We start from the raw sequence: 24,404 nt of genomic DNA, 5'->3' as shown, positions 1-24,404 counted from the left end.
GGGGACCTTCACAGTACCCACGAGCTGCTGAGGAGTCTAGATGATTGCAGATGATTGCCACATTCTGTTCAGCAAGAACCGAGCACCCACAAATGGACACAAGGCCAGGTCAGTGGAAGACCCTAGCAACATGGTGACCAGAAGGTAAGAAAGTAGACTGACCTAGAGAAATTGGATTTGGAGCTTCCCCACTGAATGTGGAACTCTGACCCCACACTGTCTAGAGGGCTGTCCCTTTAGAATATAGCCTTTGAGTAAAAAAGAAAGAACACCTGTGCTTGGAAATGAAATCCTAAAAAAAAAAAAGTCAAGCTGGAAATCAGTCTAGATTGCCTTTGGCCTCTGTTCCAAGCCAGTTGAACAAATTTTGTGGCATACCTGTGGGCACTGTATTCCGTGGTAAGTACTGGGGCATAAGTCTGAATAGCCATAGCCACTTCCCTTTGGGGTCTTCTTGCTTAATAGAGAGACACACACATAAACAGATCATTTTGATAGAATTTGGCTAGGGCCAGATTGTTGTGGGAGCCCGGAGGAGAGTCATATAACAGCATAGGGTGATATGGACCCTTCGGAAGGAGAGGACACTTGCTTCACCAGGGGGTCAGTAATGGGATAGGCAGAGAGGCAGGATGAGAACCAGGAAAGTGGTTCTCAGAGACCAGAGGAATGGAGAGATTCAAGACATCGTGAAACAACAGCTGAGGAGGGGAAAGGTTTCACTGGATTTGGAAACGAGGAGGGAATTGGTGATCTTAAACATAGGTTTCACCGGAGTGACAGTGAGAGGCCAGAGCCAGGGTCCAGGATTGAATGGAATTGAGGCAATGTGTCGAGCCAGCAAAGACCACTCCTGGAAGGATTGTGGCCGAGAAGGGAAGGTGGGCAGTGGCTGCAGGATGCTAAAGGGAGGGCTGTGTGTGTGTATGTGTGTGTATGTTGTGCTTTTGTTTAATTTGGTTTTGGGGACTGGAGGGAGACATGTCATGCTGGTGGCTGAGAAGAAAGTGACCAGCAGGGACACCATGACAGAGGAAGGGAGGAGGGGCGTGTGGAGGAGTGAGGGAGAGACTAGCCTTGAAAAAGAAGGCCAACTCCTCCTCCGAGCCTAGGGTTGGGACTGAGAAGGAGAGGGTGCCTTGGAGTTAAGTCAGTAGGTGGGAAAAGGTGGCAGAGGGGTAGCCCCAGTGGCTTGTTTTCTCAGTTTGTGGAAACCCCAGCATCCCCAGAAGGTCCGGGCTGTGGAAGCTGGGTGGGAGGCTGGGCAGTTGGCCAGAAGAAAGGAGTGCAGGCCCTGAGAGGAATGGACGAGGCGCTGAGCAGGGACCAGCTCCTCGAAGGTCACGCTTACTGGGATCTCAGCCACCATGCTGCCGAGGTGGCACTGCCTGGCATGCTTCCCTCTCTCCCTGTGACAAATACCTGCATTTTTTGGGGTGTATGTGTGTGTGTGTGTGTGTGTGTGTGTGTGTGATAGGTTTGACTTGACAATTATTAGTCCCCCACCTCCCTGGGGAAGGAGAGCGCTCCTAAGGCCTTGGCATGACCGAGAGTCTGGCCAACAGGGCAGAAGGTGGAGTTGGAGGAATGTCCTGACTTCCTGCAATGAAGGTTGGGCATCCGATCCATCCCACCGTTCCTCAGAATGGCTCTGCCCATCCTCGACAAAGCCTTATTCTGGGCCATTCCACAAGCCAAGGGAGGAGTCCTGCACGGAGTAGAAGCCTCTCCAGCAGCCACTGTCCCCACTGCGGCTCAGTCGTGCCCCTCCCTCCCAGTTCTATAGCCCACTTGGCCTTCCCCCCATCTTCTCTGCCCAACCCTGAATGCCCTCCCCTGTGACCTCAGGCTCACAGCTCTCTTGACCACCCTCCACTCCTGCCTCACTCCTGTTACAATGCACTTCACTTCCGTTCAATGCAATCGCAGTATCTTTCTTTGTTTTTACCACTCTGTTGGCATTTGTTATCTACTGCTTTGTGATTGCTAGTTTGTCATGTTAGTATATCCGCTCCCCCCTCCACAAAACAGGGACCTGCTTGAGGGCAGAGATGGAATCTTGCACATTTGGTTTTGGCAATCCCCAGCACCAACATTGTCATTGTTGCTAAATAAATATTGCTGGTTTCTTTGGCTGAACGGCTGGATAAAGCAGGCAAGTGGCATGCTCTGCCTTGGGGCAGGCTGGTTCTTCTCTGGCCCATGGAATGCCAGAGTTTAAAGAGCAGCTTCCTTCCCTGGGTGGAGCCAGGGGAAACGTTGCCAATAAACGTGACTTTCTTATAGAGAAGTGTGTAGATGGTGCCTGGTGGTGTTCTCTGATTGTCAGAGACAAGCTGCCACAGGAGTGCACTTGGAGAAGAATGTGGACTTGAAGCCTGTACCCTCCATGGCTCCTGTGGCTCCTGAAAGCCCCTGGCCACCTGATCATCTGCCATCCTGCCCTCATTTCCAGACTTGCTCATTCCTGCGAGCAAGGCCTGCCAGTCACACAAGTGGCCCCAAAAAGCAGAGGGCATGGTCACCCAGTGCTCCTTCTGCTCACGTGTGATTTGTCCTGTTGCAAAGGTGACAAAAGACTTTCTTCTTTTTTTTTTCGATCTGATTTATGGAGCAGGCTAAAATGTGTAAATAAGAACCACAGAGATAGCTGCTATTTTGTCTGGAGAGATTTCAAGGTTTGTGTTTTGTGATCTTGGGCTTTGCCTGCTGAATCCAGTTGCAGCTGATTACAGGGCTGAACCATGGAATGTCGGGAGGCTGAACTCTGTTTAAATGTCCACCTAAAGGCCCTTCTTGGGATTTTCAGAGGAGGAATATTACTGGATGAGTAATGGGCTTGAGCACCCTTATTAGATAAGATGTTTGGATTTGGTCTTAAAACTGGAACAAATCAAAAGGCCATTTCATTGCTTCTTACGGTTAGATGTGAATTAAAATCATGGATTTTCTGATTCACTCAAGGCCAGACTATCCTTCATTTTAAGCCTTGATGTTTTCTCATTTATCTTGGTTTCTTGGCTTGTTTCTCACACTAAAAGGGACAATGTAACACTTGGGTAGTGCAAAAAAAAAAAAAGGTTTTGAGGCACTTCATTATAAAAACTTAAATTCCCTTTGTTTACCCTACCTCCATTCTAGATGACATACCAGGTACACCTGAAACAGGCTTCTTATGTCACTGCTCCTAAAAGAGCACCAACTGCCACCAGTGTAGAGGATGAGGTTATGTACTAAATAAAGATAATAATGAGGGAACAGCTAAAGGGTAAAGTGTGTAATGTGCTCATCTTAATTACCGTAATTGCCCCAGCCTCTAACATTGGATTGGTGGGTTCCAGAGCATTGGATCATTGGATTCCAAGGATCGAACTCGCTTTCCTATTCTCTCAGACATCATCAGGTTCTGAGATACAAGTTCTGTTTACTTCAGGCTAAACAGCTGCCTGATTCAGCCTGGAATCACTTGGGTACCAACTGTTAGTCTTTCTGGACCACAGGAACCCTTTTTGCAGATGGGATAGTCTTAATGTCGAAGATCCTGTCCTATTGTCTTCATAAATATGTCACACTTGCTGGGTCGTGTGTCCCATATTTGGATTGTGAAGTCTGGCCAGTGATGGCACAAGACTGCAAGAAAGCAACATTTTGGGCTCAACTCTAAGGGAGGACACTGATTCTCAAATTCTAATGCACCTGTCAACTCCCTGGGGCTCCTGTTTAAATGAAGATTCTGGTTCAGGAAGTCTGGGGAGGGGCTTGAGACTGCATTTCTGACAAGTGCTTAGGGGATTGAACCAGTCTCCTTTAAGCTAAGTACATGTTTAAAACCAAAGATTCCAATTATGTATTTCATATTTGGTGGAAAAAATCTTCTGGAGGCATTTGAGTTCTGATTTTGTCCCATGGCCCTTTCTCCTTAACTTTTTAAAAAGATTTTATTTATTTATTCATGAGAAACACAGAGAGAGGCAGAAACAGAGGGAGAAGCAGGCTCCCTGCGGGGAACCCAGTGCAGGACTCAATCCCAGGACCCCAGGATCACATCCTGAGCTGAAGGCAGATGCTCAACCACTGAGCCACCCAGGCATCCCCCCTCCCCTCCTTAACTCTTAGTTCACCTGCTTCTAACTCTAGGTGACTAGAGTTATTTGGATTTTAATTCCAAGAGACAGGAACCTTTGGGATCTGCCTAGTATTAGTGCTTGATGAATGCTGTTCGTTCTTATTGGAACTGATGATGAGTGTCCTTTGAATGTTAGGTTCTAAATCAGCCTTGCAAACATAGTGGCACCTAACTAATTTTGGTCCTGGCTCATCTCCATTCTATCTGGCCCCCAAATCCTCTCATCAGGACATGCTATTTACTTGGCTTCAGACACAGCTAGTATCTGTATATGCTCAAACTTTACTCTGGAATCCACCTGCTTCCTGAATTCAGACAGGCTTTACCTAATGAACCCAAGGTGGAATCCTAGCATATCAACACCAAAAGGGACTCGGGAGACCAGGGTCTGGACAGACCCTCGGAGATCACTCTTGAACTTCTTTGGGGCTGCCTAAGGTGAGTGGGAGTGTTCCTGCCTCATAAAGTAGCCAGTTCCATAGTTGAGATGTTCCGAGACAGGGTTCTTATGTATCTTCAGCTATACATTACCCCCCTGTAATTCTGCTGTGGCACTGCCTTCTAAAACTAACTCCTCATCTGCAGTATGGCTCTTCAAGCAATTTAAAGCTACTCTTGTGACTCCCTGCTTCTTATCTCCAGGCACAAATGTCCCATTTCTTCAATTATTTCTTGTATATTACCTTCTTATATATTACCTACCCTCACCTTCTTGATCATCAGGCTCTGACATGCTCTAGTTTGACAATGTCCTCCTTTCTCAAGCCTTCTCTGATATGGCCTGCCCAAGCCTGGTTCTGAATGTCTGCATTGGCAGCCATGTTTTGCTGGTGACTCATATTCAATTAAAAAAAAAAAAAGATTCCCAGAGGATTTTCAAAGGGAGCTGAGTTTCCTGAACTGGGACCGTTGACCATTTGAATCCAGTGCAGATGGTTACATTTATCTTTATTGAATTTCATCTTCTTTCTTTTTCCTGTTCTGTCCATCCAATTGAGATCTTGAGTCCCAAGTCTGTCATCTAGTACATGATGGCTTCTTCCCAGCTTTGGTCACCACAGATTTGCTAGATACTGCTCTTTTATCTTCACCGTTGAGGATAAAACTTGACATAGATGTGACCAAATGCCCATCCCAGTGGCCTTTTGCTAAATCCACTTGCCCATTCATTTATTCTTCACTTTCTCATCCTTAACTCCCTGTTAAGGGATACTGTATTCCAGACACTGTGCTTACTGCTAGAGACACCAAAGCAAATAAGACATGGTTTCTGTTCCTGAAGAGCTCAGTGTCTAACAGGATGATGATCTGCTTCCAAACCTTCAACCGTGAGAGCCTACTTGTTATCAAGATACTCACGTCCTGTTAGATCTTTGTGATTCTGTCACCTGCCAGGCCAACCTCCTCTTCCCCTACCACCTGCTTTCTTTATAAAGTGAGGACCAAGATCTGGGGATTTGGAGGAGGATCTAGAGACTGAGAATATCAAAATGCAGTAAGCTTTACAGAGATGAGTGAAAAGGGAATGGGAGAGAGAGGGAGACAGAGAGAGAGGGAAAGATCAGGAGAGAGAGGGGGAAAAGGGGAGGGAGAGAGAGGGAGGGGGAGGGAGGGGGAGAGAGAGAATTAAAAAGGGAAAGGAGAGTCAGAGGAGGCTGAGAGGGGAGGAAACCCTTTGACTGCTCCGCTGGTTGGACAGCCCAACGTGGCTGGCTGGATGTGACTGAATGTATGTGTGAGGTGAATATGCATCAATCAGGACATGCCTGTGTAACCAGTATGCAGATAAGCACAGCTTCACCCGTGCACAAAGCAGCACTTGATTGTTTGACTTGATTCAGGGAGGGTAATCTTCTCCCAAACCTGAATGCAAACGAAGCAGGCCTTATTTCTATTTATTGTTAGGTAATAGATTGTTACGGTCACTTCAATTCACAATTGAGCAATTCGAATGTCCCATCCAAGACATGAAGAGTCAAAACTCCAAGCTTGGCTTGGCATTCAATTTTTTCCCTGTGTGCCTCAGGCCCCCATTAGGCAGAGAGGCTGTGACAGAGAGGTTGGGCGGGAGTGGAGCTTCGCCTCCGTCCCCACTCATCACCTTCACTTGTTGGGGGCCACTTTGTCGCTGCCACCATTGGCATGGGGGAGGGAGGAGAGGCCAGGAAGCAGACAGCTCTAACTTGGTGCTGGCAGTGCTCTTCCTGGGTCTCCTTTTCAGGTGGTTAAAGCCGAGGCCTTGGATGGGTCTAGAAGCTGAAGAAAGCCAGCTTATTCCCTCCTGAGGTGATCTCTGGGGCCCTTCTCATGGCTGGAGACCTCTTTCCAGTTCTCCTGACCTTAGGCTGATAGGTCACCATTGAGGGCGGTAGTCTAGGCCTGCTCTTGAACTAGCAACCTGGCAGGACATCTCCAGCTTCTTTCAGTTGGGATTACCTTGCACCATTGCTCAGGACCCAAGCAGACTCCACATCAGCTCTCTCTGTTCTATGGCTATTTTGGATCTGTGGGTCACACTCCTGCATCTCTTGTTCCAACAAAGTCTAGGGTCACCCCCAAGGCAGTAGTCTCTACTGACCTGGCCATAAAAGCACTTAACGGCCCTTCTGTCCAAACTCCTACATGGCCCCAGGTTGGAGGCAAAACCCAACCCACAGTCTGCTTTAGCTTTCATGGGCAAGGGTGAGTGGCCCTGGGGGAACTATTGCAGGACATCTTGAAGGCCTTCATTAGGCTTGGAGTTAAAGAGTATGACCCCAACCCCTGCCTTAAAAGGAAGAGAAGAGGGATTTCACTGTGGAGCTCTGGCTCTTCACCAATCTCCTTGCATACAATCCTCTCTTCCCACACTCTGGCCCCTTTTCTTTTTTTTAAGATTTTATTTATTTATTCATGAGAGATACACAGAGAGAGGCAGAGACATAGGCAGAGGGAAAAGCAGACTCCCCGATGTGGGACTCGATCCCAGGACCCGGGGATCACGCCCTGAGCCAAAGGCAGAGACACTCAACCACTGAGCCACCCAGGTGTCCCCTGACCATTTTTCTATTCTTAAAATGGGGGATGGGGCTCAAGAATCGAGAGTTGCCATTTAAGAAGGCGGTTTGGTGTTACCTGCTAAGTTGGGATTCACACACCTGGGTATAGACCCAAGCAAGAGAAACCTTGGCATATTCAATGGGAGACACGTATAGAAATGTTCATAGCAGCTTTGTTTCCAAACTAGGGCTGCCTGATAAAACACAGGATGGCCAGTTAAATTTGAATTTCAGACAAGCAATGGATACTTTTTTGGTAATAAGCATGTCTCAAATATTTCGTGGACGTCTTTATGCTAAAAAAATTGTCTTAAAATCAAATTTAACTGGGTGTCCTGCATTTTTTACTTGCTAAATCTGGCAACCTTATCCCAAGCCAGATGCCCACCAAAAGGTGAGTGGAGGAATAAATTGTGGCATATACACACAGTGGGAAATTACACAGGAGACTAAGTGAATGACAGTTACATAAGAAAGTATGGATAAATCTTAGATGTGTGAAGTCTGAAAACATGAGCTCTGAAAGATTACATGCAGAACGTTCTTTTTTTGTTGAAGGTAGAAACAACTAAAATAAGGTATTTTAATTTTAAAAGAATGAATGTAGCTGCAGCAAAACTATATAAAAAGGAAGGAATTGGGATTATGAATATATGGTTCAAAGGTATGTCATGGGGACTCCGTGACTCCATGTCAATCGGGGAGTCAAATGCATAGGTTAACGGGGGTGGGGGATGACGTGTTGGCTAGGATCAAGGTCCTAGCTTTCGTTTTGGGTAGTGGCTTTGCTAGTGCTTATGGAGCGTGTGTGAGCCAGTGATGAGAGGAAGTCATTCACCAGGTATTAGGAGTAATCCAACGATTGCTCTTGACATCCAAAAATTAAATAAAATTAGAAAGATGGGGGAGGGGAAATGGAGGTAGGGAGGATCCTATCATGAAACCAAACTTACGGTGCTTTCCCACCCAGGAGGGGAAGAGTGTTGGCAGAGAAGATGCCTCTGTGTCTGAAGAGGCAAGAGCTGAAATGGACCTTGAAGGATGACTAGAAGTTCCCCAGATGGAGGAGGAGGGGGGGAAGTATTCCAGGAACAGCATATGGGAGAACCACACAGCACAATAGAGCCTGGCCTGCCCCCAGAACAGCAGCGAAGCCCAGGGTGGTCACAATCAGAGGTAGTGAGAGAAGGTGGACATGGGGGGGGGGGAGGAGGTCAGGATGTGGAAGAGCTTATGTCCCTGGCCATGGAGTGTGGGGCTTATCTTTGGCCTTCAGGGCAAGAAACAGCAAGAAAGAGCAAAAGGGTCATGAAGGAGGCTGTCATTGTGAGTCCGTGGAAAGCCATTGCAGTGAAATGGGGAGTCTCTTGACTTCACATATGCAAACTATCGATAATAAGGCAGTTGTGTATGGTGGAGGGTAGAGAGGGCTGGAAAGGCAGATGCTAAAAAGGCAGAACCTCATGACCTTCGTGGATGCCGAGTAAAACATAGTCAAGGGATGGATTATAACTATGGTTTAAAATCATAAATACAGGATGACTGGCAGCTCTGAGAGTAGAGATGGTTATCAATTTGGTGAAAGAGGGAGCTAGTAGCAGAAAAGATTGGCTAATTCTCCAAAGGCGATCCTAAGAAAAATTTAAAAAACATTAATGAAGAAATATAGTAGAATCCCTCGATGGTGCCTCTGGACTTCTTGCATCTTGCCTGCATCAGCCACTCCTCCCCTGCCAAACCCATGGGATTTGTTCTTTCAATTCTTTCTATTCTTTGAGCAAAGCACACCGACGACCACATGCCAGGTAACATGCTGAGTGTTAGAAACACCAAAATGACTAAGTTATAGCTCATGCCCTTATTGAGGCTACAGCCAAACACAAACCATCTACAACTAGTCATACAAATGTTTGGAAAGTACCAGAACAGAGTGACATACAAATTACTATGGGCATATAGAAGAGGGGGTGATTGGCACTTGTGTGAAGTGGGGGTGTCAGAAACAGGGTCACTTTTGAGCTAGAGGCTGAAAGTTGAGCAGAAGTTGGACAAGCTCAAGATGGAATGGGTGGGCATGCAAAGCAGAGAGTGGCAAGCGTATAGGCCTGATGCTGAGGTTGCTTGGGGTAGGCTGGTACCAGGCTGGGACAGGCCTTCTGGATCCTACTAGTGTGAACTTTGTTCTACATGTCCTGGCTGTTCAGCAGGGCGGTGCCAGAAGCAGATCTGGGTCTTTGGAACAAGCCTCCTGGCCACGTGTAGAAGATGGAATGGAGGGGCTGAGATTAAGGTTATAGGTAACCCCAGGTTCCTGTGGGTCCCGTCCAGCCTGTGGAGGGGCTGTGGGGACAGAGAGACAGAGATGCTGGGACCAGAAAAGGCCTTGGTTGTGAGGGAAGTCATTCCCCTCCCTGCCAGCCACATGGGTGGACTGTGTGTGAGGGACACTGGCCTGCAGGGAGGCTGGAGCCCAGGCCGGGAGAGACCATGGATTTGGGAAGGGCTGCAGCGACAGGAAGGGTGTTCCCTCTGTACATCTGCCAAAAGAAACCCGTGATTCAGTGGATGGCCTTGTCTGATTACCCAGAAGGCTTTACAGTCTCGACTGATCCTGACTCCCATGGACTTCCGTAATTTCACACTGCTTCAGAGGTGGGATGGCAGCCAAGGGGTGGGGTTCACCACAGTGCCTTTTCTCGAATGTAAATAATGTCTACCCCAGGCAGGAGCCCATTTCTGAGGAGCTGCTCTGTGGAAGGTGCGCATGATGGGAAGGCTGATGAAGAGCAAGGAAAACCTCTTTTTTTAAGGGCTGCAATTCTCCCACCGGATTGGCATGACATTCTTTGTGACCGAACGGTGTTACCTACCAGTCATTGATAACATCAGGTCACCTCCTATGCAGAAAGTGCCCACTACACACTGAGAGCCGGGTTAGCTGCATTATCTGATTTCTTCTGCAGCACACCTACACGTGGTAAACATCACGAGCTCCAGCTTCCAGGTGGGGAGGTAAGGCCACGAGAGTTCTAAATGTGTCGATCATAGGTACAATCTAGAAATAATCTCCCTCTTCGAAGCCGTGAGGGCATTGCTCACAAGTCCACACCTTGTATTATTTTCTTTGCTAATGATCAGAATGCTGGCTGCGGGCTTTTTTTTTAAAAAAAGATGTTATTTATTTATTTATTTATTTATTTATTTATTTATGAGAGACACACAGAGAGAGGCAGAGACACAGGCAGAGAGAGAAACAGGCTCCCCACAGGGAGCCCGATATGGGACCCAATCCCAGGACCCCGGGATCACACCCTGAGCTGAAGACAGATGCTCAACTACTGAGTCACCCAGGAGCCGTGGCCTCGGTTTTTGACAAAAAAGCCTTCTCTTCCTCCCACACAACAAAGTACTTCTTTAGAACAGTCATTCTGAGAGCCGTGTTTATTCAGTGGTAGGGTCTTTTAAAATGCAGCCACCGTGGGAATCACGTCAGGGAAGGGGTTGGGCTGCAGTGGCATTCAGCGACGCCTGGTATTCTGTTTGCTTCAGATGATACTTAACAGTCCAGCGGTTAGGAGATGGAAAATAATTAGTCCGTCTAGCTGGGAGATTGGGTGATAAAAGGAAACTGGGCTGCTGATTAAATTGTTTATTTAAGCTCAAGTTTAGCTATGTTTTCGGCATAATGTGTTGTAGGAAGAAGATAGGGATCTGTCCTCACTGAGAGACACCCCCAGGGTGGTCGTCATCCCCACCCCTGCTCACTTACCGCAGCCTGCTGTGCCTTCCTTTCCTGCCTGGCTCCGGGTTGTGAGGATCTGGGGACTGGGTAGAATGAGAGAAGGACAGGGAATGGCCTGGAGTCGGAGTCCCTGGAGCTCTGGTCTCATGTTCTCTGTCTTGAGCTCCTCCAGGTGTCTACGGCCGCAGCCGGCCACATTTTGCCGCCTCTTCCTCCTGGGTCTTCTCTGAATTCTTCTCCCCCTGGCTTATGAAACAAAAAGCAGCTTCCTTTCTTCTCTTTTGTCACTGTTTCCCTGAATTCCTCCTTCTCTGTGTTAGAACACGGATAATTTATATGTAAAGTGTCATTTCAACGCTCAGCTTGCCCATATGTAGGTGCACGCAAGGCCAACTTTCTAGGAAAGTGATAGACCAGCGAATTACAACCCTTGGGATAAGTCCAGCCTGTACCTATTCTTGTAAATAAAGTTTTACTGGACACAGCCATGCTGCAGTGGAAGAGCTGAGTAGTTGATGCGGAGACCGGACGGCCCACCAAGCCTAGAATATTTACTATCTGGCCCTTTACGGAAGAAGTTTGCCAACCCCTGCCCTAGACAAAGGTATTACAAGCTAAACTCTGATTGAGGTTGTTCCTGCCCCTAGAGAGTCCCGGGCCTAACTTTTATGCCTGCAGAGTAATGGGAGACCTGAACCTCCGTGTATGCACTGAAACAGTGAGAAGATTCAGGAAGAATGTAGTGATTTGCTAACCAAATACAATTTCGTTTCTAAACTTTCACTTTTGATTGCTGAACGTTAAGGAACCTCAGATTCAGTTTTCTCTCCCACTTTTGTTTTTAAAGATTTTATTTATTTAATCATGACACACACACACACACACACACACACACACACATAGAGAGGCAGAGACACAGGCAGAGGGAGAAGCAGGCTCCACGCAGGGAGCCCGACGCAGGACTCGATCCCCAGTCTCCAGGATCACGCCCTGGGCTGAAGGCGGCGCTAAACCTCTGAGCCACCCGGGCTGCCCCATCTCTCCCACTTTTTAAAAAGACTCTAATTTTTTGAGCAGTTTTAATTTTTAAATTTTTTTATTTAAATTCAATATAGTTAACATATACTCTATTAGTTTCAGGGGTAGAATTTAGTGATTCATCAATAACATATGACACCCAGTGCTCATTCCATTACATGCTCTCCTTAATGCCTGTCACCCAATTACCCCCCCAACCCACCCCCCGCAGCAAACCTCAGTTTGTTCCCTAAAGAGTCTCTGATGGTTTGCCTCTTTCCTCTGTTTTCATCTTCTTTTATTTTTCTTTCCCTTCTCCAATGTTCATCTGTTTTGTTTCTTAAATTCCACAAATGAGTGAAATCATATGGTATTTGTCTTTCTCTGACTTATTTTGCTTAGCATAATACCTTCTAGTTCCATCCACATCATTGCAAATGGCAAGATTTCGTTCTTTTTGATGGCTGAGTAATATCCCAGTGTGTATATACACCACCTCTTCCTTATCCATTCATCTGTTGATGGACATCTGGCCTCTTTCTGTAGTTTGGGTAGAAAGCTATAAACATTGCTGCTATAAACATTGGGGTGCAGGTACTCCTTCAGATCACTATGTATCCTTTGGATAAATACCTAGTACTGCAACTGATGGGTCGTAGGGTAGCTCTGTTCTTAGCTTTTTGAGGAACCTCCATACTGTTTTCCAGAGTGGCTCCACCAATTTGCATTGCCATCAACAGTGTAAGAGGGTTCCCCTTTCTCTGCATCCTCACCAGCATTTGTTGTTCCTGACTTGTGATTTTAGCCATTCTGACTGATGTGAGGCGGTATCATTATGGTTTTGATTTGTATTTCCATGATGCTGAGTGATGTAGAACATTTTTTCATGTGTCTGTTTGCCATTTGTATGTCTTCTTCGAAGAAATGTCTATTCGTGTCTTCTGCCCATTTTTTGACTTGATTCCTTGTTTTGGGGGTGTTGAGTTTGGTAGGTTCTTTGTAGACCCTGGATACTAACCCTTTATTTGATATGTCATTTGTAAATATCTTCTCCCATTCCATAGGCTGCCTTTTAGTTCTGTTGGTTGTTTCCTTCATTGCACAGAAGCTTTTTATCCTGATGAAGTCCCAATAGTTTATTTTTGCTTTTGTTTCTTTTGCCTTTGGAGATGTGTCTAGCAAGAAGTTGCTGCAGGTGAGGTCAAAGAGGTTGTGTTCTCCTCTAGGTTTTAGATTCACAGCAAAATGGAGAGGAAGATACAGAGATTTCCCAAATACCCCCTGCCCCAACACATGCACAGCCTCTCTTATAAACAACCTCACTGGAGTGTACATTTGTTACAACTGATGAACCTACACTGGTACCTCATTATCACCCAGAATCCATAGGGTACATTAGGGCTCACCCTTGCTATTGGACATTCTGTGGGTCTGAACAAATATATGACATGTATCCACCATTATAATATCATACAGACTTTTCACTGCCCTGAAAGTCTCCAGTGCTTCAACTATGCTTCCCTCCTCTAACTCCCCAGCCACCCACAACCACTGATCTTTTTACTCTCTCCAGAGTTCCGCCTTTTCTAGAATGTCATACAGTTGGAATCGTGCAGCATGTAGCCTTTCCAAACTGGCTTCTTTCACTTAATAACATGCATCTAAGGTTTCTCCTTGTCTTTTCATGGCTTGATAGCCATTTCTTTTTAGCGCTGAATCATATTGCATTGTCTGGATGGGCCACTGCTGATTTAGCCATTCACCTACTGAAGACTTATATTGGTCATTTCCAAGCTTTGGCAGCTATGAATAAAGCCACTATACACATCTGCCCGGTTTTTGTGTGGACATAAGTCCTTTCCCACTTTTACACCTTCAGTGTCTCTTCTTCCACAGGTCAGACCCTTGCAGCTATGCTGACCCCTCCTGCTGGCTGGTCTTTGCAACCTTGGAGGCTCCTTGGCTGGGGTCTGAACCACCTTGCTCCACCTGAGACATGCACATGCTCCATCTGAAGGGGAGCAGAATGTGTCACCCCAAAATATGCCTCTTTGGCCTCAGGATTATCTTGAGCTGATTATTTTTAAGGAACAGTAGACTTAGGAGAAACTCTGAAAACTGAGTACAAGTTAACCTGTTATAAGAGAAAATTATATGTATAAGGGAGCTCTTCGTTTGTAAGGGTGTCTCCCTCTCTGTACCTGGATGACTCAGTCTCTAGAAACTCTGATCAGTGGAGAAGACAATGACCTAAATCTGCACAATGACCATATTCTTGATTATTGTGCTTTGCCTGATAACCTCCTGACCCAGCCTCCCCTCCCCCAAAGACTTCTCTGGTCTTTAGCTGGAGATGATATTGAAGGGGGTGCCTTGGGCCAGTTTGGAGTCAATTTTCCTGGGTGTCTCCCATGTACATGGGAGTTATGCGTATTATTAAACTTCTGTTTTTCTCCTGTTAGTTTTTTATTATGGGGGGCAGGTCTCAGCCAAGAACCTAGAAGGATGGAGGGAAAGTGACTTTTCCTCCCCCACAGACAGACATGGCACAAGGCATAAGTCTAGAGGGTGTAACTTCAGGACCATAGCCTCATTCAGTATTGTACTCACTCTGTCCCATGATAAATAAAAGTTCTTTCTTTCATGAGATACTCTGAATTAAAGCACTCTTTTTGGCATTTTCCTTCCCTTCCTTTCTTTGCACCTTGCATGTGCTGACATGGGAGCCTCTAGCTTTAGATTTTGTTGATAGTCTCCTAAACTCAAGGCATTTCAAAGAAGATCCATCCAGCCTCCCTTCTCTTTAACAGTCATGTTTTTACCCCTTTTCATTTCTTTGGTCTTAAATGAGTCTTTCTATACAATTTAATTTTTTCCATTTCCTTTCTGCATTTATAGCTCTTTGTCTCCCCCCCTCTCCACCACAGTACCTAAGAATAGAATCTGCAAGGAGCATCTGCAGAAAGGTCTTCATGGATCACAATGCTCACATTTATTGACTGAGAAATATTTTCATTAGGTTGTGTTAGAGTTTTCTGGAATCACCTGGAAGTTGAACTCCTAGAGAAAATGGTTGGGTCCAGATTGTTAATTGAACTGTGTGTAGCCTAAAAATCTTCCTGCAATCTTCTGGGATTTCTCAGCCTGAGTACTAGAGACGGAACATGGGCTTTGTCACCTGCTGCCACCACCTCAGCAGGTGGACTGGTGTGAGTCCAGCAGCATGCCGGATCTGAAGTTCACTACCAGGGAAGACAGATGATAATGTCTCACTCCTACAGACCTACGATAAAGTGGGAAATGAGGCAGTGTGTGCGCCCACAGAATGTGGAGTTCCTCTGAGCATTAAGGCTGAGACTCTGGACTGAGTCCAGCCAGTGGGGACTCCCAATGTCGCAATAGCATCTGGGCTCTCTTGGCACCTCCATGTGCAACGCCAGTTGACCTGGCATGATGTGCTGCCCTCGCTGCCTTGCCAGTGAAGAGAAAAAGAAATTGTTACTATAACATGGATGCTCCTAACAATTTCCTTCAGGCCCACCCCCAGATATTGGAAATGGGGAAGCTGAGGCCTGAGGTCAAAGTCCTGGGGTGTGGGTGGTTTGTACCATAGTAGCTAAGCTGGAACTCAGTTTCATAGAATTCTGGTCTTTTCCCTCCATGCTCAGCCTTGCCCAGAAGAGAAATTTGTGCGATATGTGGAAGGTGGAAGTGAGGGAGCAGCCATGTCTAGTGTCCGCCCATTGGAGGAGGGCAGGCACCATCCCAGCTCACACGTGTCACCCATCTGCTCTCTCATGTTGTTGGGGGGAGGTGACAGCCGGACCTGAAGCCCCTCCAGCACCGCCAGCTCTCCTCCCTGGGCTTCTCTGGGCGCCAGGACAGCCGGTTGTGCAGCTGCATTGGAGCCACACCGCCCTCCCACCCTGCCCTGGCCTGTAGGTCACCTGTGTCAGTGAAGCTGGAGGCTGTGAGAAACTGAGAAGGCTCCCACCTGACCAGCTGGGGTCCAGTTTGGCCTCATCCTCCCCTTCATGGCCATCTCTCCCTGCCAACTGCCTGCTCTGCCGGCTTCAGGCTCCACACAGCAGACCTACTGAGGTCCCACAACTGTGGGGCCTTCTGCTCTATGACAGGTCCCTTACTCCATAGCCTTGGACCTTCCGACCTGCTTTGGGCCTAACCCTAACATCTAGTCACACAGCCTTGCTGCAGAACCCAGGGCCTGGGCCCCCGGGACGAACTCCCTGCTTCGGGTGTTACCCTACTTAGAGGCTCTGTCTGCATGTTGCAGTGCCTGGGTTGATAAATGCTGAAAAGCAAACAAGGAGGTTCTGACCAAGAAAATCCTCAGGGCATCGAGCCAAGAATTTGTCATCAAAGTGCTTGGGCTACCCATGAGCCACAGCTTCCCCAGTGTAGGTTAGACCCGGCTTGCATCACTCTTTGAGCCAGGGCAGAGTACAGAAGTATGATAGACACTGAATCAATCCTGGGTGCTTGGGCAAAGGATTTGGAGCAAAATCAGATGAGCCCAGGACACAACTTATTCTTTCCAGAGGCTTCTCCATGCTTTGTGTGGGAAAGGTGGTGGGGACGGGTCAAACTTTTATTGAACCACTCAGTGTATGGTGACACCTTTTGTTGGGGATCCAGGGGGTGTGGGGTGGTGAGGGACACTTTCAAATCACTTTCCTTCTTCCTACATGTCCATCTCCAGAATGCCTTCATCCACAAGTTGAAGCATCGGGAGGTTGGAAGTCCAAGAAGTTGGGGGGTGGGACTTCACCTCTAGTTCTTTAGTGACTAAACATGACTGTATCAGGGACGAGGTAGTAGTTAATGGAGAACCAGGGTGTCCCATAGGCCCCCAGAGGCAGCTATTGAGATGCCAGCCCCACACAACAGACTGACAAGGTGACTTGGGGCCTTGGCTATGATGTTCTGTGACTCTCTACTGTGTTCGGGACCTGCAGAGACAAGCTTTGTGTTTCTGTTTCAGCTTTGATGGTTCCCGTGGTGCACTTTGCCTCTGCCAGGCCTGCTTCTCACTGTCCCCTGTACTTGAGTCCCTCTTCCCTCAGAGCGCCTCCTAGAAGGGCTCACTCCTTCATCTTTGCTCAAAAGTCACTTCATCTTAGTGAGGCCTTCCCTGACCATCCCACTATAAACCACAGCTCTCCTCCATTCTCCACCCCTCTCCTGATTGTATTCTTTTTATTTTTTATTATTTTTAAAAAACTGTATTTATTCATTCATGAGACACACACACATACACACACACACACAGAGGCAGAGACACATGCAGAGGGAGAAGAAGGCTCCATGCAGGAAGCCTGATGTGGGGCTTGATCTCGGGTCTCCGGGATCATGCCCTGAGCCACAGGCAGATGCTCAACCACTGAGCCATCTGGATGTCCCATTTTTAAATTTTTTGATTTTTTTAGGATTTTTAAAAAATATTTTATTTATTTGCTTATTTAAGGGGGAAGGGGCAAAGGGAGAGAGAGAGAGAGACAGAATCTCAAGCAGACTCCTCGCTGAGCACGGAGCCCAATGTGGGGTTTGATCTCACGACCTTGAGATCAAGATCTGAGCAGAAATCAAGAGCCAAGCGCTTAACCCACTGAACCCCCAGGCACCCACCCTCTCTAGGATGTATTCTTGCTCTGGTGTGTATCACCTACTAAAATGCTGCTTAATTTAGTAATTAGAAAGGAAACTTTGGGACAGGGACCTGCTCTGTTTGGACAGTGGTGTATCCCAAATGGTGGCTCAGAGCCGGTGCTCATTAGGTCGGTTGTCTTGCCTCACTCCACAGGGTGCTGTTAGCATTGTATGGGCCGTTGACACCTCCTGACACACAACTCCATGGACATCCGTGGGAATAGGGCCCCCCTCCCACCCCAGGTATGCACAGCCAAGCCGTACAGAGTGGCCTCCTCCTCTCCCCACTCACCTTCGTGACCCACTGGCTTCTCTCAGATCCTTCCAGCAGCTTCGAATTCTGCAGCTCTATTTCAACCTTCCCTGTGTCAGGATGGGGAAGCTGGCATGAAGAACGGGGCTGATTTTGTTTGTTCATGGTTTGTGTTCCAACTTTGACATCTTATTTCAGAGCGATGTGAGAGAGGCACTTGATAAGCTGCCTGCAGCAGTTTCTCCTAAGGGGTCTGCCAAAAACTGTGTGGGATTTCAGGGTCTGGTTTTCTTCGCCTTCTTCAGGTAAGCTTGTTTATGAGGAGGAAACATTTGTGCCGCTCAGCAGGTTTGAGAGACCCGGTGGGAATGGCTGTTTATTTGTCTTTTGATCAGAAAGCCCAGGGTTTGGCTCCAAGGCTGAAAGATCTTGAGGCCTCTTTATCTCCTCCCCTGGAGACTTGAATCTCTCCTCTGACATTCTGTGGGCCCCCGGAGTGGCCGGGGACTGCGGGAGGGGCCCTCGTAGGTGGACAGAGATTCCCCAGCTGGGCCCCCTGGGGTGCCTGTCCTTCGTCTGACCTCCCACCAGGGACTAGAGCCTGGCTCCTATCCCTCCCCTTTATCTTACAGACAACCAAGAGGAGGGGAAACAAAGCTCCCTGCCTCCCCCAAGCCCCAGCAAACATTTCTGTGGGGGAGTGAGCCTTTTGTGTTTTATGCCACGTCTTTGCACTTGCCTTCTACATGGGATCTGGGACCCGAAGCAAAGGGGAAGGGTCGAAATGCGCCATGTGCTCATCTCGCACATGACCCCGCGGTCCGCTGGGGCTGGAGGGGGGGGGGCATGTCCGTAAAGGTGGCTGGACTGGGCCCAGGTCATGTGATTTCCCCCAGTCAGTTCTCGGGGTGCCCCACAGCCTGGTTCAGTGTGAGCTACCCACGACTAGCCTTCAGCCCCAGCGAGCAGAGACCGTTTTCTTTGAATCAGCATGCGGCACCACGCAGCGTTCCCCACAGGGGCACATATTGAGAAAATGAAATTCAAATCACCCCTCTGGTACGCTTTTCATTCCCTTTCCTGATAACGCACAGAGAGAAGCTGATCCTCTAGGTGAGCAGGCAGGTGCTTGGGGGGCCACCCCGGCCTCTCTCGTGTCCCCAGGTGCTTCCGATGAGAGCTGGGCTGAGTCCACAGGCACCTCCCAGACCTTGCTTCTCGGGCCATGGCTTGCTTCCCCAAGGAGCCGGACAACCTTTTAGGGTACGTGGCTGCACCCACATCCCACCCCCCTCACTTGGCACGAGGCTGAGGGAACACCAGCGTGTTTGGCAACCTCGAGATCGCGAACCGATTTTAAAACTTGCTTTCTCAAGTCATTCTAGTTCACACTAGATTGCCTTATGCCTTTCTTTAAAAAATAAATAAATAAAAATAAATGAAAAGTTCTTAGCTTGGCGCAGTGATTCTACTCATGCAGAAAAATGTAAAGGTAAAGACGAAACTACAAGAGCAAACCTTTGTGCTCTCTGGGTCTCCTGGGAAAAGAGGGCAGGCAGGGCTGGTGCGCACGAGGCGGGAGCTGCTTTTGCAGAAATGGAAATGCTTCCCCGTCTTTCCTTCCACATGAAGTTGCTTCATTATATTTTCAGGCGAGCGAGTCATGGGTTCCTGGTGCGCGGTGCTGTCTTTTTCAATTAATGCTTTTCACAGAAGTTCAGGTTTTAAACATCTCCCCCTCTCTTCCCAGGTCTGTTACATTTCCCAGAATGGTTCCCAGCGCTGGAGATAATTCCTTTTCGGAGAACCTACATTTCTCACCTGCTGATTGCAATTAGCCACTGCCAGCTGGGGCCTGGTGTGCAGCTGAAAAGCTAACAAGAAGTGGAGACCACGCGGAACCCAGGCAGGGCAGAGGATGTGAATAAATAAGGAATAGTGCCCGTGTGCAGGAGACACTCCCGTGAATTCAAGGTTTCCCGACCCCCTGGATGGCCCTCCCTCTTCTGGCTCTGTGCTCCCCCCCCCTCACTATTTCTTTTTATTTGTATTTGTATTTTTTTGTCTCTGGCTTTGTAGCCTACACTTAACATCACAGTCACGAATTTACCACTAAGTACATTTTGTTAGGCAATAAACAGCCTTGGAAGAAAAATGAAATCGGACTAGGGCTTCTGTTCCAATCACGTTTGTGGTAGACTCAGGCGAGCCCTGCTTGCAGGCCTTGGACCTGATACTGGATGTGAGGACTGGCAGGGCCTGGAGAAGCCTGGGGTCCCACTGAATCTGAGCCCCTCGTTTTATGGATGAGTACATGAAATCCCAGAAATGGGGGAGCATGACTTATCCAAAGTCTGGGGGGAAGTCACAGGGCTGGATGAAGTCCCCACTTCCTGACCGCGAGCCCAGGGCCTTAACCACTAAACTGCCTTGCCTTTGTCCATCCTCTAGAGTTTGAGAGGAAAGCACCAAGGGTTGAAAGGTAAGTCTCTGTTGGGCAATGTGATCTGCAACCCAAGGAGATGCTTCTTTCCTTCCCCAGGGGCCAGGTGTGACCCGAGTACCAACGTTGTACCCCTAGCCGGGGTGTCATCCAGGGTGGTACGTACCCATGTTCCCATGGCTCCCATTCCCATGGTTCCAGTGCTGACCCTGATCCCGTCCCTGGTCCCTAAGCAGAGAGTGCTTGGCCTTTGGGTTTGTTTTGTATTCATCCTGCAGGCAATAGTAGGGAGCAGACAACCAGCCAGGGGGAAATGAGCAGCTGTCTCTGCGTGCTCCACAACATAAATGGAGGGAAGCCAGCCTGATGAGGTCCGCGGCTCCTGGTGCAACCCTACCTGCTTGGCAGGAGCACGGAGGCAGGAGCCTCTTCCACCTAGAGGGTCTGGCATTCTTTGCTCAACTCACTTTCCACTGGAAGAGGCTGCCTTGTAGGGCTTAGGGTCAGAGAGCAGATAGGCTTCCAGGCAGCAGGCAGTAACCAAACATGCCTGGACCGTGGACTCCAACCCCAGCCATGCTCTAGGGTGGGCACGTCTCTCAGCCTGTCTCGTCATCTGAAACTTGGAGCTCATAGGGCTAGCTGAGAGGATGAGGAAGGTAACGTAGGTAACAATAGGGTCTCCATAAACATTCATTCCCTTCTCTCCAGTACTGTCTCCATCTTACAGATGAGGAAAGCTGGAGTCAAGGAAGGTAAAGCTACTCTCCCAAGGCCGCAGGCTCTTCCCTGGCCTCCAGACACTTACGTTGTCTCCTGTGAGGCACTCAGGTCGGAAGCCATGAGCTTGATTAACACCAAGTCCATTCTCTACAAAGAGAAGCGGTTCTGTGCGCTGGTAGATGTTCAACAACTAGTTGGGGGTGGGGGGAGGGCAAAAGAAGGGCGAGGGAGGAAGTTCTGATTTGTACGGTTGTTGATTTGTATTTGGATATAATCTTAGATTCACACACAGTTGTAAGAAATAATACAGATAGATCCCCTGTGCCTTTTATCCAGTTTCCCCCAATGATAACATCTCAAAAAACTGCTGGACAATGTCACAGCCAAGATATTGATGTGATATAATCCACTGGTCTTTGTAATTTCCGAGTTTGGCTTGCACTCATTTGCCCATGTGTGCACTTAGACGTGCGCAGTTTCATCCCATGTGTGGAAGCATGTATGCAGCACACAGGACACAGAGCAGGGCTGTCACCACAGGATCCCCCCATTGCCATCTTTACCCCCTCCTGCTCTACCCTTCCTTAGGCCCTGACAACCTCTAATCTGTCCTCCATTTCTAAAATTTTGATATTTCCAAATCTTTTATAAATGGAATCATACGCTATGTAACCTTCGGGATTGGCTTTTTTTCCTCCTCACTCAGCATAATTCTATCAAATTTGACCCAAGGCTTTAAATGTCTCAGCAGTTCATTCTGTTTTATGGCTGAGCAGTATTCCATGGTACAGATATATGACAGCTTGTTCAGTCACCTGTTGAGGGACATCTAGATTGTTTACACATTTTGGCTATTATGTAGAAAGCTACCATAAATATTTATGTACAGGTTTTTGTGTGAACGTCAAGTTTCCATTTCTTTGGAAATTCTGCCCTCCACCCAGGAGTGTGATTGTTGGTTTGTATGGTAGTTGCATGTTTACTTTGATAAGAAACTACCAAATTGTTTTCCAGAGTCACTGTACCATTTTACGTTCTCACCAGCAGTATATGAGTGATTCGTTTTCACTGCCTCCTGGCCAGCATTTGGCATTGTCGCTCCTCTTTATTTAGCCATCCTGATAGCTGTGCCATCATATCTCATTGTGTTTTTTTTTTTTTTCCTTGCCTTTCCCTAACGGCTAATGAAGCTGACCATCTCTTCATGTGCTTATTTGCCATCAGCATATCCTCTGCAGTGAAATAACTCTTCGTGTCTTTTGCTCATTTTCTAATTGGACTGTTCGGTTTTGTTACTCTTTGTTGAGTTTTGTGAGTTCTTTATATATGCCACATACTTGTCCTTTATATTTGATACATGGTTTGCAAACATTTCTCCCCAGTATGTACGTTGTATTTTCACCCTCTTAACGGGGTGTTTTGCAGAGCAAACATTTTTAATTGTGGAGAAGTCCAATTTACCAATTTTCTCTTTTATTGAATGCACATTTGGTGTTGAGTCTAAAATCTCTGCCTAGCCTGAGATCACAAAAGATTTTTCTTCCTTTTTTTCCTTAAATGTTTCATAGTTTTATGTTTTACATTTAAGCCCATTATCCATTTTGAGTTAATTTTTCTATAACTTATAAGGTCTGGGTTAAGTTTCTTTTTTTTTTCTTATGGATGTCTAATTGTTCTGGCAGTATTTGTTGAAAGGCCATTTTTCTCCACTGAATTACTTTTGTACCTTTGTACAAAAAAAGTACAAAAAAGGTACTTTTGTACCTTTGTCAAAAAACTAATATGTTAGTTGGACATATTTGTGTGGGGCTATTTCTGGTTTACTCTGTTCCATTAACCCATATGTCTATTTATCCACCAATAACACTGCCTTGATTATTATAACTAAATAATAACCCTTAATACTCAGTAGAATGATTTCTCCCTTTGTCCTTCTTTTTCTAGGTTATTTGGCCACTTAAGGGCTTGTGCTTTTCCATATACATTTTAGAATAAATTTGTGTCCACAAACAACCTTGCTGGGATTTCAATAGGAATTGCATTAAATGTGTATATCAAATTGGAGAGAATTGACATTTTTTCTATGTTGAGTCCTTTAATCCATTTATTGGAATGTCTCTTCATGTATGAGAGGTCTTCTTTGACTTCTTTTACCACTTTTTAAATAATCTTCAGCATACAAACTTCGTACATGTTTTGTTACTTATATACCAAAATATTTCACTTTCTCTAGTATGAATGTAAATTCTATTGTCTTTTAATGTTAGTTTCCACATGCTCATGAGTAATATATAAAATGCAATTGATCTTATATTTGTGTGTCAATTTTATATTCTGTAACCTTGCTGAGCTCACTTATTGGTTCCAGGAATGTCGGGTGTTTTGTTTTTAAATAGCTTCCTTGGTTTTTTTTTATGTAGACAGTCTGAAAATGGGGACAATTTTCTTTCTTTCTTTCTTTCTTCTTTCTTTCTTTCTTTCTTTCTTTCTTTCTTTCTTTCTTTCTTTCTTTTCTTCCTTTTTCTTTCTTTCTTTCTTTTCTTCCTTTTTTTCTTTCTTTCTTTCTTTCTTTCTTTCTTTCTTTCTTTCTTTCTTTCTTTCTTTTCTTTCTTTCTTCCCTTTGTGTCTTTATTTATTTTTCTCGCGTATGGCACTGGCTAGAGCTTCCTATACTCTAGTGAGTATAAGTAATAAGAGTCACCATCTTCACTTGGTTCCTGATCTTAGCACATCCAGTTGCTCAACCATTAAGTATGATGCTGTCTGTGAATTTCTTGTAAGTGCTCTTTATGAAGCTGAGGTAGTTCCCTTCTGTTTCTAATTGCTGAGAGTTTTTTTTTTAATCATGAAGAGTGTTGCATTTTCAAATGTGTTTTTTTCTATTTCCATTTCCATTGATATGATCATATGATTCTTCTTGTTTAACTTGTTGATATGATGGATTGCATTAAATGATTTTTGAATGTTGAACTACCTTTGCATTCTTGGAATAAGTCCCAATTCACCGTGGTATAGAATTATTTGTTTTTTTGGGAGGGGGTATTTATTTTTTTTTTGTATATATTTTTTTGAGTTTGATTTGCCAACATATAGTATAACACCCAGTGCTCATCCTGTCAACTGCCCCCCTCAGTGCCAGTCACCCAGTCACCCCAACCCCCCCAACTCCCTTTCCACCACTCCTTGGTCGTTTCCCAGAGTTAGGAGTCTCTCATGTTCTCTCACGCTCTCTGATTTTTCCCACTCATTTTCTCTCCTTTCTCCTTTAATCCCTTTCACTATTTTTTATATTCCTCAAATTAGGGGGACCTGGGTGACTCGGTTAAGCAACTGACTCTTGATTTTGGCTCAGGTCATGATCTCAGGGTTGTGAGATAGAACCCCAAGTTGGGCCC

At 46.5% G+C, this 24,404-nt stretch overlaps 1 long non-coding RNA gene across 1 annotated transcript; it reads left to right on the top strand.

Annotated features, from left to right (window-relative positions):
• Window positions 1-20,003, top strand: LOC144307594 (uncharacterized). Its single transcript, XR_013374405.1, has 2 exons — window positions 1-144; window positions 19,594-20,003. It is a non-coding gene; the product is annotated as an uncharacterized LOC144307594 (long non-coding RNA).
• Window positions 20,004-24,404: the final 4,401 nt, after the last annotated feature.

This window comes from Canis aureus, chromosome X, assembly GCF_053574225.1.
Source record: "Canis aureus isolate CA01 chromosome X, VMU_Caureus_v.1.0, whole genome shotgun sequence".
Taxonomy (NCBI): Eukaryota; Metazoa; Chordata; class Mammalia; order Carnivora; family Canidae; genus Canis; species Canis aureus.
Note: the sequence above shows the minus strand (reverse complement) of the source record. Positions and strands in the feature narration are given on the sequence as shown.